Source organism: Chelonoidis abingdonii, chromosome 5, assembly GCF_003597395.2.
Source record: "Chelonoidis abingdonii isolate Lonesome George chromosome 5, CheloAbing_2.0, whole genome shotgun sequence".
NCBI lineage: Eukaryota > Metazoa > Chordata > Testudines > Testudinidae > Chelonoidis > Chelonoidis abingdonii.
Genome location: NC_133773.1, coordinates 5,162,897 through 5,178,634, shown reverse-complemented (window position 1 = coordinate 5,178,634; position 15,738 = coordinate 5,162,897).

Sequence of the window (15,738 nt, the reverse complement as noted above, 5' to 3'; positions counted from 1 at the left end):
GCACTTGTCCTTGTTGAACCTCATCAGATTTCTTTTGGCCCAATCCTCTAATTTGTCTTGGTCTCTCTGCATCCTATCCCTACCCTCCAGCATATCTACCAGTCTTCCCAGTTTAGTGTCATCCACAAACTTGCTGAGGGTGCAGTCCATGCCATCCTCCAGATCATTAATGAAGATATTGAACAAAACCAGCGCCTGTACTGACCCTTGGGGCACTTCACTTGATACCAGCTGCCAGCTAGACATGGAGCCATTGATCACTACCTGTTAGGGTGACCAGACAGAAGATGTGAAAAATCAAGACGGGGGTGGGGAGTAATAGGAGCCTATACAAAAGAGAGACCCAAAAATCGGGATTGTCCCTATAAAATCAGGACATCTGGTCACCCTACTACCCATTGAGCCCGACTATCTAGCTAGTTTTCTATCCACCTTATAGGCCATTCATCCAGCCTATACTTCTTAACTTGCCAGCAAGAATACCATGGGAGACCATATCAAAAGCTTTGCTAAAGTCAAGGAATAACATGCCCGCTGCTTTCCCCACATTCACAGAGCCAGTTGTCTCATTATAGAAGGCAGTTAGATTAGTCAGGGATGACTTGCCCTTGGTGAATCCATGCTGACTGTTCTTGATCACTTCCCTCTCCTCTAAGTGCTTCAGAATTGATTCCTTGAGGACCTGCTCCATGATTTTTCCAGAGACTGAGGGGAGGTTGACTGGCCTGTAGTTCCCCGGATTCTCTTCCTTCCCTTTTTTTAAAGATAAGCACTACATTAGCCTTTTTCCAGTCATCCGGGACCTCCCTTGATCACAACAATCCATCAAAGTTTACAACTGAACACTGACTTAATACAGTGGTGAAGATGCTTTTAAGCATCTTCATTTAAGTGAAACAAGCACAGAAACAACTTCCTTACCTTGTCAGATGTTTTAAACTTTCCCTTTTATTTTTTAGTAGTTTACACACAATGATACTGTAATATTTGTTTTGTTTTTTTCCTCTACTGCTGTCTGAATACTTCTGGTTCCAAATGAGGCGTGTGGGTGACTGGTCAGTTCATAACTCTGAGGTTTTATTGTCGTTAGTTACATCAGATACTGCAAAGACTTGCACTTAAAGATATGCCCAATTTTATACTCATGAGTCACTCCACTGAAGTTAAGCTTGTGTGCATCAGGGCCCACATTTCTCCCTTGCTCCAAATTCAACATGAACAAGAAAGCAGAAAATCCTTTTGGAAAGGATTTCTAGGAAAGACATGCTATTTGAAGGATGCTCTCTCAGAAGCTTCTTTATTCCTAAATTAGTCAATTTTAAAATCAACTTTATAGAGTTCCATTCAGAGGTGTTGTGTATTTATGCAAAGTTCATTCTATTTTAATCATTCTAGTTCATTTGAGCTTTCATTTCTGTTAAAGTTCAGGTAAAAAAAAAAATCTAGTCCCTCGCTAGGGTTAGGAATTATAATTTTTGAGGAACAGCATCATTGAGAAAAGAGATTTATTAATTTGGATTATTTGTCTGCAACCTCCTGTCCTGCCTCTTTACTACTATCTGGTAGTACAAAAGGGAACATGAATAAAAATGTGCCTCCAGAACTTTTCATTATTAATGATGCTCTATGACTAAATTGGAAATCTGCTGAAGAACCCCAGGGGAGTGATTAATATAGCAGACTAGGAGTTTTGATTAAAAGGGAATGAAGTGTCTGACACACAGTCTATTTATCAGTTATGATATTAAAACACTCTAATCATTGTGGTACCTAAATTAAGTTCAGAGCCTAAACGTCACTTCATTCTGTTCCTTTAGATTGGGGTGTGCATGTGCCTACTAGTCTGACAGGAATAAAGATGTTCACTAGCATCTGTGCTCTCTGTCCCCTCTGTCATTGGGAGTAAGGGTTGAGGGCAGGTTTTAATATGTGAATCCTGCAGACAATTCCTTTGCAGCTAGAGGGAAAGATTCAACTCTCACTGAAGTCAACAGGCCTTGTTGGGAATTGCATTCAGCCCATAGTGACGCAGAAAAACAAACCATTGAGGTAATTGTTAAGGGTCTAATTTTTAAGCTAGACAAACGAGTGCCTTCAGAGTTCGGGTCAGAAGAGATCCGCTTCCAGTCAGGTACCTAAATGAAGTGGCCACATTTTCACATGAGCCCCCAGCACTTCCTGTTGTCAATTTCTTCTCTCGTTTCTGAGGGCACAGCTGTAACTAAGCTCTGTGCTCATCGAGGGGAGCAAGCCTGGGGGTTGTGATGTGTCCTTTTACTTCCCAGCACACGTGGGACACAATACTGCAGGGCGAGCAAGCATCAAAGGGCAGTCGCTCCTCTTGCTGAGTGGAGAGGGGGGGCAGAGCGGTAGGGGAGTGTGGACAGGGTTGGGAAAACTCGGCCCCTGTCTGCAGCATACCAGCGAACATTCAGTGGGAACTAACTTACACCATGCCCAGGGCTAACATGAATTATCCCCCCCAGACCAGGGAGGAAATGGGGACCAAATGGGGACTCTGAGTCAGTCTGGCCCTTCAGCTCCTAAGGGAGCGTAAATGCTCCCTTCCCCTTACTCAGGTGTTGTAACTCCCCAGTGTAGCCCTATCTTTGTTAAAAGAACGGAAGAGAAATAAATATTTAAGTGCCATGGCCAGATTTTCAGATGCACGTAGCTCCCACTGCTGACTTAAATTGTTTGGTCTGCATATTTTTTATGGAAAGTAGCTTTTCTGACCCCATGAAAATTAACCATAATTTTCATGTTAATAAAAATTTGTTTTTCAATAACACAGAAAAACACACAAAAAAACCCCAGAAATGGAAAACTTTTCCAATAAAAATGTTTGTTTGAAAACCAAATTTTTTTTACTACCAGTGTTTTTTGGAAAACTGAAAATGTTGTGGACTTAAGTTTCAGTTCTCTGGGGGGGGCAGTGTAAAAATGCATTTTTAATAAATTCCTCATGAAAAATTGGAATTTTTCAACCAGCTCTAATATCTAATATTTGGTATAAAACAGAGCTGACCAGAACCTCTATTCAAACTAAACACTGTTTGTTTGAGATGTTTTTGAAAAATTTAGATAATAGTGAAGAATTTTGCTCAGGGTTGCATTTCCAAATCCTAGTGCAGACCAGAGGTGAGACTAATAAAATACACTAGGATCATGAGAGAAGGCTTTCTCATGGTGGTTCTGGACCAAAAGAAAGCAAAATATAGTGGAAATCTCCTTCATCTTCTGTAATATTTAAACCAATCAGTCCTTTAATGATACTTTATTTTGTTTTAATTTCCTTTTACTTTGATAGGTACTTAAATATTAAGCACTGAGTAATGGTACAATCCATTACTTGTATGTTGTATGAACCCGCACATCTGACATATCAAACCTTTACTTACTCCTCTCAGGGATGGGTATATTCAAACTGATTCAGGAAAAAAACCAAGCCTGCTACTTATCCTATAAATCTGTGACACAACTTTCACTTTTTTTTTCCCCTTCAGAGCAAGACTAGCCTTAAGCTTCCCACACTGGACTGGTTAGAGTTGGGAAGGGACTGAACGCTAGAAAACTTCTATCAGAAGCAGGCCCATTGCCTTTGGTAGCAGTAGGAAAGCATGAGGCCTGGGTGAGAAGATGTAATATGTTGCCACTTCCAGGCTGCCCAGCTCCTCTGCCCAGTGTGTAGTGGGGAATGCAAATATTGTCCTGCCCTTCCATTCCCCAGGCCACTGGAGGGAGTCTAGTGTCACGATTCATGCTAGACCTCACTTCTCTTCACCCTTTCTTTAGTAATGGATCTACAGAGAAACTCCACCATTTGAGCTAACAGAGTAACTGATAGCAGTAGTAGGTGGTTATCCTTTACGTGGACTACCAGTGGAGGGGGATTGGACACTTTGCCAGTGGAGGCTCACAGATATTTCCTCTGTTGTCAGAAAATAAGACTTGAGAATCTTCGGTTCCATTCCAAATTTTGAAGGGAATGTGCTCTCGGGGTCACAGATCCTTCTGCCCCATCCCCTCCAGCCAATTTCTTGCCCAGTCTCTTCCTTGTACCACTCTGGGTCCTCATCCTTACCATCCAGCTCCAACTCACAGCCTTAATCCCCTAGGATATTTTGTCCCATCGTACCCTTTCCACCACCCCTGATCCATCTCTCGTCCCCTCTGCATTCATATCCAGATGCTTTCCCTTTTTGCTGCCTCAACACTAGCGGAGGGAGACAGTCTTCTTGCTCTCAACTCTGGTGCCTGGCCCACAGCAGCTCTTGGCAGTAAAATGGAAGAAGGGCAATGCAAGTTGTGCTCAGTCCCTACAACCCTGGGGTGGACCATGCACAGTGCAGAGGGAATCTTCAGAGAATTCAGCTGCCAAATTCTAACAAGTCTGTCTCTACTGAGCATGTGTGAACTGAGATTTTCCAACTGCTTATAACTTGACTAAAGTTGGGGCATTTTTCTTGGGGATCAGCAGAAGGCATTTCTCTGATATCAGAGTGAATCCCTCCCCTACCAAATTTCAAGTCCCCACTCCTCAGCAGGGAGGTGAGGGAACTTCTTGACAAAATTGTTTTGCCTGTGTTCTTAAAAAATAAATAAATAAAAATTGCAACCAGGTATCTTCAAGAATGAGATTAGGGGAAAATGTGAACAAATTTTCTGGAACTTTGAAGTAAATAAACTAGCTTGAGACTGATGCTCAATATGGAAAACTTCACTTTGAAGAGTTAAAGTTTGGCAATATTCAAGCAACTGAAAACAGGGTCTTAGCCGAGGCTACCTGTGCTGGCTGATAGTTGGGAAGTAGAGGCAGAGTGAGGGCAGCTGGCTTCAGCAATGTGACTGAGCATGCTCAGTACAAGAGTAGCTGCACATTCTGGAGAGGGAAAGGGACCCGACTCCGCCTGTCCCCAACCCCCATGTGTTGCCTCTGAGTCTTGTAACGGGAAGTGTTGGCAACCTCAACTATAGGCAGCAGTACTCAGTTCTGTCAGTAATAAGGGCCACCCTTGCTGTCTGTCATTATACTAAGCACTCGTGATTGCTGAGTGTCATATCCATCATGGCAGGACACAGATGAGTAGTATTTTAGCATCACCAAAGCCTGAGGCAGCTTCATTTAGGGGCAAAGACTATCCAACAGGGGTACTTAAGTTCAATGGGAGCTGCTGGGTTCTGAGTGCTATTGAAAATCAGCCCACTTATTTAAATCTCCATCTATGGATTTAGGAGCTGGACTTTGGACATTCTTTGATAATCTTGGCTTGTCACGTTTCCCTGATTCCTTTTGGGGCATTTTTTTCTATTGGCCATATCCTCTGTCCCTGCTAGAACAAGCTTTGCAAAGGGGTTTATGGGATTCTCCTCCAAGATCACAGGGAGACAGCAGAACTGCTCGGGGATTGTTCCTGCAGCCTCTCTTCTGGATGTGTCATGAGGAGATCAGGCCACAGATGAATAGCATGTGGATCTGCACCACAGTGCTGTAACAAGGGCGAGCAGAGTGAGGCACTTGCTTCGGGCAGGCAAAGTGGAGGGGTGCAGCTTTACCGCAATCGGCAGCGCTTTGGCGGCAGCTCTGTTGCCACCGCTTCTTTGGTGGCAAGTCCCTGAGTCCCTCTCGGAGGGAAGGACCTGCCGCCAAATTGCCACTGCCGCTTCATTCATTCTACAGTGGCAATTTGGCAGCAGGCCCTTCCCTCCGACAGGGACTCAGGAACCTGCCACCAAAGAGCCTGGAGGCGGCCCTTGCCTGAGGCGCAAAAATTCCTTGTAACGGCTCTGTGCTATCCCCTGACTCTCAAACTGCCTTCTGCACCACTGCAGAGAGAGCTGTCCCATGTCACCAGGTGACACACGTTTATATGCCGTGCTGCCACAAGGCCTGGAAGTCCAATGATGCTGCTACTGACCATAAGGGCAGGCCACGTGGTGGTGGGGCAGGGGGTGGGGGGGGGCATGCAGGGTCTTAGCTTAAGGGATTCAGGGCTGTCTAAAGTAAACAAGGGAAGTGACACAAACAGATTAAAACTCACATTCTCAGTGAGAACAATTACAAACAGTGCTCATAGAGCTGAGAGGGGTCCAGGGGCACAGTCCTTTATGCCTCAGTGACAGATACTTGAGGTGGGAAGGGAGGGGATGAAAAGCTCACTGGTTATGCACTGTACAGGTTGTTTTCTTTCCCCATTAAAAATATGAAGATCTGTGGGGCTGAGAGAGCTCCATGAAGGGCTCTCCCTTTAAATGGGAAACACGGAGATGAGCATTACTGGAAGAAGGCAGCGCACACCCTAACTCAATAGCGTTTGCCTCTGGCTGAAAAGAACAGGCTTGCTGCCCCGCACTTCACTGGTGCAGGTGAAGAAGCATGAAGAGATCACCTAGATCATGCTCACCTCCTTCTCCCCCAGTCTCAACCCCTCCTCATCCCTCGGGGCTTCCTGAAGCTGATTTCTTTGTGACACCACCTGGGTGGGGCTTTAGGAAAATGTTTCTACAGCTAGGCTTCAGAGTCTAAGCAGGCAACGCTGGTAGTCTCAACAATAGTTCCTCTTCTATTTGCCTGCTGGGGAAAATTGTGGTTGCATCAGAGTCCTTTTAAAATGATGTATTGAAACATGTTCATTGTCAGCCCAAGTGGGGCTGGTTATGCAAACAATAAAGTGCCATATGGCATGCGTTCTCCATCCTACTTTATATCCAAGAATAAAGTACTCAGTTTTTGCATGTCATGCTGTGTGTCATACAGGCATTACTGTTCCATCAGCAAGAACTCAGAACTGAGTAGAGTTGTCTAAGTGGTGGGGAAAGGGAGAAATTTTCCTTTTTTTTCCTTGCCAAATTTTCCTAATTTTTAAAAAATTAAAATGCAATGTACAATTTCATTTTTTTCAAAATGGTGGAAAACTGAGACCTCTATAGTTGGTTGAAAAACAAGAGGCAGTGGGGACAGTTCTGGCAAAACAAAAAAGTCAATGTTTCTCCTGATTTTTTTTTTCAAATTTTGAAATTTCATCAAAATTTAAAAAATTTCAACCAGCTCCAGAACTGAATTTCCTACAAATCAAGAAGGCTGTTCATCAGCTGAAGGGGGTTCAGAGAAGTCGCAATAAAGACTGATTGAAGAATTAAAAACATACCTTACACTCAAGGGGCTCAGTTTAGTTTAAGAAAGAGAAGACTGAAGGGTGACTTGATCACTGTCTGTAATAGGCTCTTCAATTTAGCAGACAAAGGCATAACAAGTTCCAATGGCTGGAAGTTAAAGCTAGACAATTTCATATTGGAAATTAAGCATATATTTTTAATAGTGAGGGTAACTAACAGTTGGAACAACTTACCAAGGGCTGTGGTGTATTCTCTGTCACTGGCAATTTTTATTTAAGATGGGATGCTTTCTAAAAGAGATGCACCAGTTCAAAAGGAATGATTGTGGAGATGTTTATGCACTGTTCTAGAGGACGTTGGACTGGATGATCACAACAATGATCCCGTCTGACCTTGGAACCTATGAAACTCGTATGCAGTATGATAGCTCACTGATACCGTTGGCCGCTTGGGAGCCTTTCTTCTTGTATCATTCCTTCTGAAGCGAAGCTGTCTTGTGAGTGCAGTGCTAAGCAAAGAAATCTGCCGATAATACACTTTGTTACTACAGTAATATCTGTGGACAGTACTAGTTCCTCAAATCCTTCTGCAGCATGTAATATACTCTGAGGAAAGCATGTTGATCCTTCGGACTTCATCGGGCAAAGACTTACACATGATAGCAACAGGCCTTTTGATTTAGTCAAATACTTTAAGTCCAGATGTGTCTATTAGAACTTCTATTCCAAACTCCTGTATATCACAAGCCACAGAATTTCATCCAATTACCTCAGTATTGAGCCCTGTATTGTGTTTGACTAAACTTCCAGAAAGGCATCCGCTCTTGATCAAAAGACATCTGAAGATGGAGAATCTACCACTTCTCTTGATAGTTTGTTCTAATGGTTAATCACCTTCACTGTAAAAAATGTGGCAGTTCTAATTTGAATGTGTCTGGCTTTAAAGTCCACATTTGGGTCTTGTTGCACCATAAATTCCAGGTTTTTGTTCTTATTTCCTTTACTGCTAGGTTGAAAATCCCATTAGTACCTGGTGTCATCTCCCAGTGAAGCTACTATTACACTGTAATCGAGATTATTAGCAGGTAAATATGCCCAATGGTCTGTGATGGGATGTTAGATGCGGTGGGATCTGAGTTACTACAGAGAATCCTTTCCTGGGTGCTGGCTGGTGAGTCTTGATCACATGCTCAGGGTTTAGCTGATCGCCATATTTGGGGTCGGGAAGGAATTTTCCTCCAGGGCAGATTGGCAGAGGCCCTGGAGTCTTTTCGTCCTTCTCTGCAGTGTGGGGCACGGGTCACTTGCTGGAGGAGTCTCTGCACCTTGAAGTCTTTAAACCACAATTTGAGGACTTCAGTAACTCGGACATAGATTAGGAGTTTGTTACAGGAGTGGGTGGGTGTGATTCTGTGGCCTGTGTTGTGCAGGAGGTCAGACTAAATGACCAAAATGGTCCCTTCTGACCTTAAATCTGTGAATCTAGAAGTCACCTCTTGATCATCTTTTTGAGCATCTAGCCAACAAAAAAACAGGTAAAATCCAGCTGGTAGGAAGCTGAAGCAAAATAACTTCAGGCTGAAAAGAACTTGCACATTTTTAACAATTTGTAAAGTGCTGTGGTGGATTTACCATCCCTGGAAATCTTTAAATCAAGACTGGATGTTTGTCTGAGCTCAGTCAGAGGCTGTGCTTGAATCTTGATGCAGGAATTACTAGGAAACATTCTATGACCTGCGCTATGCAGGAGATCACACTGGAGGACGATGGTCCTTTCTGGTCCTAAAAATACTATAAATGTGTATGTGCTTAACTTTATGCACTGTGCATAAGTGTTTGTGAGAATAGGACACCTCTATTCCAGCTGTGTGCATGCCTTGGCATGCACCTGGAAGCAGATGAAGTTGCTGTGGTAGGGTCTTCATGAACATTAATGTCCTGCTCTGGATATTTCCTTAGTGGTGTAGAGCTGGCCAAGTGGGGAACTGTGAGAATGGAAAGAATCATTCAGTGTCTTAGCAATGGAAATGTAATTGGGCATTTGTCTACTTCTCCTCCTTAGCTTTCCTGGGGTCTTACCTTACTCTTGGCCAAATGAATTCCTATACAGGAGCTGTTTGCTTGCCTCTAAGCAGAAGAATGTCCCAGAACAAATAGGAGACTGAAGAGTTCTCCAATCATAAATATACTGAAAGATTTCTTATAACATCCCTGCACATGGCAAATCCAGTTCACCACTGTACATATCAGTGTGGGAACTTTCTCATTCCTGCCCAGTGTGCTACTGGGTAACTGAGGATACAGTTTATTTCAGGCTTTTGTTTCGCTTTCGAGATTCATTCTTTTTCATCTTTCTGTTCATTATCCTAAACACAGAACAGGAGCCGATGGCAATGTGCTGGGAAAACAAGATTCTGTAGTAGTAAAAAATAGCATGGGAGAGAGATGAGAAGGTATTTGTAGTCATAGAGGTCGGTAGCAAAGAGCACCCCTCTTTCCACAAGAATCAAAGAAAAATTAGTCTGATGTCCTTTTTGTCCTAATGCCCTTCTCACTTGGTGGAAGCTTCGGCCCAGATCCTCAAAGGTGTGTAGGCACCTAACTCCCACTGATTTCAGTTTTAATGGGAGTTAGGCACCTAAATATATTTCAAGGGTCTGAGCTTTAGGTACTCAAAGGATGTACGTGGATTTGTCAATCAGAGTTTCTGTGTGTGGAGTTTGTTTGAAAATCTGCCCCACCAGGGTATAGCAATACAAGTTGCTTTCACCCATCAGCCATTCATTCAAATACAGACCAATGGCCAAAAGTTTGTTACTCTAAAGGCCATGCGATGGCCTTTTAAAAATTATTTTGGTGTTCTCATTTCCCACTGGGTTGCTGGGCACATCATTAAAAGCATGGACTTCTTGAGAAAGTTAGGACCTGCTTTGGGCTGAGTCCTTCTGGAAATCTGGCCCTCTCATTTTTCTACCTACATAGGAGCTGATTTCCTTTGAAAATATGGCCCCAACTATGCAAATCTGGCCTGGCCGACACAATTGATATCTTTAGTAGAGAGGCCAAAACTGACGGGGTCAGATTTTGATCCTCTCACTTACAGTGAGTAGTCCCTACTCAAGTCATGGAAGGATAGAACTCGGTGGGATAGCTCCTAGCATCAGGCATCACTGCAAGTAAGAAGATCAGAATGTGGCCCCCAAAGCGTAGGGAGAGCTGCCGTTACCCTAGAGGTTGCCTAACAATATATCGCAACCTTGTTCTGCCAAGGCTAAGTGGCGAAGCTTACCCTGCCTCTGCTTTGTACCAGGGATTGTAGCTCTTCTACAGATAGACAGAGAACCTCAGATTTCAGAAGGGAAATCTGGTGCCTTTTGGCAATTATTCCCCTCCTCCCTCCAAACAAGAAAAACATAACAAATCTGCCATGCTTGGCTTAAATCCATCTCTAGCGACTACTGATGAGCATGAGCCCTAGGTGAGGGAAAGATTATCCCACTGCAGGGTTTCTTACACCTTCATCTGATGCCAGCCACTATCAGACAGGATAGTGAACTAGGTGGTCCATGTGTTTGATCCACTTTGGCAATTCCTGTTTTTCCATTTTGCGGCATAAGCTACTGTAGACTATCTAGTGAGGGTCAGACTGGCAGGGCCAGGTAACCCATTCTTCAGTGTGTGTGTTTTTTTTTTCTGACCAAGAAACTGATCCTTCATTGTGCTCCATTCTGGAAGATTCCATTGGGTACCTGGCCCAATGGAGGGTCAGCATCCAATGCTGTAGCACTGAAATATCAAGATTCAGTTTTTGGAAAAACACCAGGATGGTGCTATGCAAGTCAGCCATAGCATTCCCAAACCCAAGACCTCATTAAAACAGGCCTGATTGGGGCAGCTAATCACATAAATAAAGAATTAAATAATAGCATTAACCTTCTACAGTGAAACCTGCTCTAGCATCGCTGACAAAATTAGATCTATTAATTATTTACATGGTCATTTGATAGAAATGTACATTGATGGCAGATTATGAGCACTTGAAGCAATAAGTTAACCATAAATTATTGCTCTGATAAGGGTCTTTTTTAATATTTTGCTCTTAATGTCCTGAGCAAAGAGCCGCCACCTTGCTTCTATCTCTGTAAGATATGAATATCATTTCTTGCTGACTACCACACCCCACTGGAGAGCAATTCTGCACCAGGGAGAGCACTTTCTGTCTCTGCTCCAGTCCTTTAGTTTCTTAGAAATTCTTTCCAACTAAAGTTTGTTTCCATGCTTGAAAGGATTCATATAGGGGGCTGGATCCTCCCTTGCTGTCAGCTGGCATAGCTTGAAGTAAACTGAGCTGTGCTGATTTACATCAGCTGGGGATGTGGTCCATTGGCTTTAATGGAGCTATGCTGATTTACACTAGGTGAGAATCTAACCCACAGTAAGTAACAAACAGCCATGAGTTCTGGAAGCCCGATGAGCTGCAATTCTGTGGTGGGTTCTGATTGCATAAACCAGTGGTCCCCAACCTCTGCCAGATGAAGGACCATGGTAGCAGTCGAGCATCCACCAAAATGCTGCCAGAATTCGGTGGCAACGCCTCTGGATGACGTCGCTTGTCAGCTTGCTAACAAGCGACATCATCCAGAGGCGTTGCTGCCAAATTTTGGCAGCATTTCAGCGGATGCTCGAACGTCAGCCAGGATGCAGGCGCATTTAGATGTCCCTGCGGGCGCCATGCCCACGAGCACTGCATTGGGGACCCCGGCATAAACCATTCAAGAGAGTTTGTGTATTCGCTAGACCCTAAAGTTTAACTAGAGCCTCAATACTCCCAAGTGTGTGGTGTATACTACACAACACAAGCTCCATGCACTGCAGATTCCTACATTCCTTTCCATGTTTTATTCATCTAGGTAGTTACACAGCCTGGATCACCATAGTCCCCTGGATACCTCAGGGCATGCCTAGTAAGTAAGGAAGTTGTGTTATTCTCTTAGTTCGTATCTGTAGCCTCAATTCCCTATTGCAATAAGTTCTACTCCTAGTTGCTGGTTTCCAAGTGCAGTGCCTTAACCACTCTTCCTCCTAAGGCTAAACCACATGTAGCAGAGGGTGGTTTACATTTAGTCACACCTGGCTTATAGGCCCATCACGCTCCCTCTGCGTCACTCTGTAGCTGTTTCCCACTCCCTTCTGACCTCTGCTACTTCCCCTTTCCACCTCTACCTCTAGGTCTTAGGGAGGTGTTCCCACTGCTGCATTATTCTTCTTCAGCTTCCCTTGCCACAACTGTGCTGTCGTCATCGCCAGAGGAGTTTGGCCCCAGCATTTCGCAGACTTGCCTTCCCCACTAAACTCCAGTGGTTTCTCAGTTGAATCTCATAGTTCCGTGGTGTCGTGTAACACTGCCACATTGTGTATTCGTTTGCATTGGTAGCTGAGTGCTTCACACTCCCTGTATTAGATTCCATTAAATGCCTCCTAGATTCCACCTTTATATCTCAGCATTGTTTGGAACAAATACTTTTGAATTGGACGGGATGGTGAGTTCATTGTTTTAACAATATGTGAGCCTGCTTGTGGAAATGACAATGGTGCTAGATGGGCTTACTGGCTGACCAGAATTTGAATGTACATTACCAGCTAGCACACAAAGGACCCGGGTATGTAGAGTGGAGGGAAATCTGTCATTATTTATGGAAATATCCACTATTCATGGAGCCATCTGCTGTGAATTATTCAACTTTGAGAAGTGCCATAAAATGGAAAAGAATGATGTTAATGCCCTGCCTCACTCAAGAACTGAACCACTGAATATTAAAAAAAAAAAAAAAAAAACCTTTTCAAAAAAAAAATCCTTTCGTAAATCTTCTGCCAGACACCGAGAAAGACAGATGATATTTCTCAGGTTCCCCTCCCCCCTTTGCATTTGTTCATTCCCAGACCCTTAATTATTCAGTACTGCTTTTTCTTACTGTTGTGGGGGAGAAGCTGAGGCGGGAGGTGCATCTGGTAACCTGTTCAGACCTTAAAGATTAGTGAGAACATTCTTATTTCATCCACACATCACTAGCTCTCCAGTAGCGAAGCTCTGCTGCCAGTGCTTGCTGTTTCCCCACCTAAGAGTCCCAAGTGTTACATGCATTTTGATCTTCTGAGCCCTTTACAACACACCTGAAGTGCATACTAACCCCACTGTTTTTTTCTTACCAGATGGTTTAGATATTTCCCAAACTATCTTTATTTCCCTTAATGATATTTGTCTTTAAACAAAGAGTTAAACCTCTTTCTACTTATTCCTAACTCGTGAGTATAATATGTTTGTCCTTAAACATCTGGCACATTTTCCTGGTGTATTTCTCCTTGCATCTTACTTCACTTAATTTTATCCTATTATTTTTCTGTGCATTACAGTAGCACCTAGCAGCTGAGATCCATTGTGCTTGGAGCTGAAAAAAAACACGTAATAAGATGCAGAATCTGCAAAACAGGGCATAAGAACAGCCATACTGGGTCTGATCAAAGGTCCGTCTAGTCTAGTGTTCTGTCTTCTGACAGTGGCTAGTGCCAGGTGCCCCAGAGGGTATGAGCAGAAAGGCAATCAAGTGATCCATCCCCTGGCACCTATATGTTCTAAATAGGCAAGAAAGACAAAACTGAGGTGACATGAAATTGCCCAGAGTCACTCAATGGGTCAGCAGCAGAGCCAGGAATAAAACCTGTAAGCCTGACTCCTAGGTCAGTGTCTATTGAACCATACAGCCTTCCTGAGCCTGGCCCTGAAAAATTTCAAGCAACAGAAAAATGTTCCTGTCTCAAATTGGGAAGAAAAATCAAACTCAAATTTTGACAAACCAAAACTTTAGGGGGAAATATTAATTTCTGGTCAGTTTAAAGTTTGTTTTTGATAATTTGTAAACGTTTGGTTTTGATTTCTAAAGTTTTGTTGGTTTTTTGTTTTTTTTAAATGACAGCTTAGACTTCAAAACAAAATTGTTTCAAACTGGAAAATTTCATTATTCATTTTAAAACTTAAAATTTTTTTGGCAATGTCAAAACTTTTTTCAACATTTTATTTTCAAGTCAAAAAATTCATCAAACTTAACCCTCATCCACAAAATGTTTTGGTGTAGATGGATCACATTTATCACCAAAGTCTTTTGATGAAAAATTCCCAACCAGTTCTAGTTACTGCCACATTCTCCTCTTACCTGCATTTCATGGCAGCATTCTAACATCTCCCCTGTATTTGATTCCAAGCCTCCAGCAAAAGCTGAGTTAAAAACAGCTGTGTACTAGATCAGAAACACATCTCTAGCTTAATTTCCTGTTTGGCTTAATTAAAAATCTCCTAGTACTACCTCTCTGGCCTTTTAAAGCACCTCCTTCCTTTTAATTTGCTTGATCATTTTATAGTCCAGTTATATTTGCATCAGGTGGCTTATAAATTGTAATATGTTCCCATAACTTTGCAACATTGTCTTTCTCCAGCATTTCTAGTCTCATTCCATAATGATTATGGCCCCAATTCAGCAAAGCACATTAACATGTCCTTAAGCCCTATTGACTTCAAATAAGCATGTTCTGAAGTGCTTTGCTATAGTGACGCCTATGCCTTTTTGTCAAAATTTTTCCTAGCAAACCCAGCATCATGAGGAAGCCTATAGATTAGTGCCTCATTGACACTCTCCTGCTAAATCCATCTCAATGTGGAGGCTGAAATCCTGGCCCCCTTGAAGTCTATCAGAGATTTGCCATTGCCTTCTGTGGAACCAGGATCTCACCCATCTACTAACACCCCAACTGTAATGATATTATGTGGTGGATGGTACCATTATCGCTGCTTTTTCTGACATTGCAACCTTTCAAACGCTTATTGCTCCAGAGCAGTGGTTCTCAACCAGGGGTCTGGGGGCCTCCTGGGGGTGGGAGGGAGAGTGCAAGCAAGTTTCAGAGAGCCCACCAAGCAGGGCCAGCATTAGACTCGCTGGGGCCTAGGGCAGAAAGCCAAAGCCCCAGTCCATGGGGTTGAAGCCTGGGGCTCTGAGTGCGCGCCCCCCCCCCCACAGCTTTGCAGGGGGGCCCTATCACATGGGGCCTCCAGCAATTGCCCTCAACTTCCATTTAGGCAGCCTAAGCAATCGCCTAGGGCACCAGGATTATTGGGGGGGTGGCATTTTGCTGGGGGGGGGCGGCAGGCAGCTCTGGTTGACCTGCCGCAGTCATGCCTGCGGAGGGTCCCCTGGTCCCACGGCTCCAGTGGAGCTGCCGCAGGCATTCCTGCAGACAGTCCGCTGCTCCGGTGGACCTCCCGCAGGCATGTCTGCGGCAGCTCCACTGGAGCTGCGGACCAGCACGTGGGGCGGCGAAATGGCTGTGCGCCTAGGGTGCTAAAAATACTAGTGCCGGTCCTGATTGCCCTCCTTGCTACCCCCTAATGCCAGCCCTGGCTTTTATATGCAGAAAAACAGTTGTGATACAGGAAGGCCATGGAGTTTTTATAGCATGTTGGGAGGGCCTCGGAAAGGAAGAAAGCAGAGAGCCCCTGCTCCAGAGGACAACTGTGAGGTACAGGACCATGCTGTCCACACCTCAGTGAGAAACAGTGCTTTGTTTGCTTGGGACA